Consider the following 767-nt stretch of genomic DNA (forward strand, 5'->3'; position numbering starts at 1 on the left):
ACGAGGCTTTTAAAAAAAGCAATTTCTTGATCCACCCCTCCCCATCCCTGATTCTCATTCTCCAGAGGCAACCACATTGAACCCTTTTAACTATTTCCTTAAATTATTTACCTCTATTCATCGGTGCTACTATTATAGTGATAGATCTTATTTATTTTCAAATGTGTTTATTATGAGTGGACTTCCTCCTATGGGAGGCGGAGGTCTACCTCTCTTCTTTCAGCATTTTGCACACAAAAGTTTCCCCTCCTCCCATCTTTCCAGCATAGTTATATCATGGTTTGTGGTTAAAGAAATATTCAGTGTTAACACATTTATGACTATATAAATATAATAAAGTGTCATACTTAAGCCCTAATATGTCAATAATTACCTTAAATATAAACAGTTTAAATATGCCAATTAAAAGACAGAGATTAGCAGAGTGGATAAAAAAAATTAATCAAACCATATACTGTCTTATAAGAAACTCACTTCAAATACAACCACATAGGTAGATGGAAAGTGAAAGAACAGAAAAATATATACAATGCAAACATTAATTTTTTCAAAAATGCATTAAAGTAGACTTCAGAGCAAAGAAAATTACTAGAAACAAAGAGAGACATTATGTAGTGATAAAAGGATCAAGTCACCAAGAAGAGATATTGAGACAGCAAAAGGATCTGCAAAATCCAACACCCATTCATGATTTTTTTTAGAAAACTCTCTGCAAACTAGGAATAGAGGGGATAAAGAGCATCTACAAAAAACGTACAGTTAATATT

This window comes from Equus quagga, chromosome 10 (assembly GCF_021613505.1).
Source record: "Equus quagga isolate Etosha38 chromosome 10, UCLA_HA_Equagga_1.0, whole genome shotgun sequence".
NCBI classification, from domain to species: Eukaryota; Metazoa; Chordata; class Mammalia; order Perissodactyla; family Equidae; genus Equus; species Equus quagga.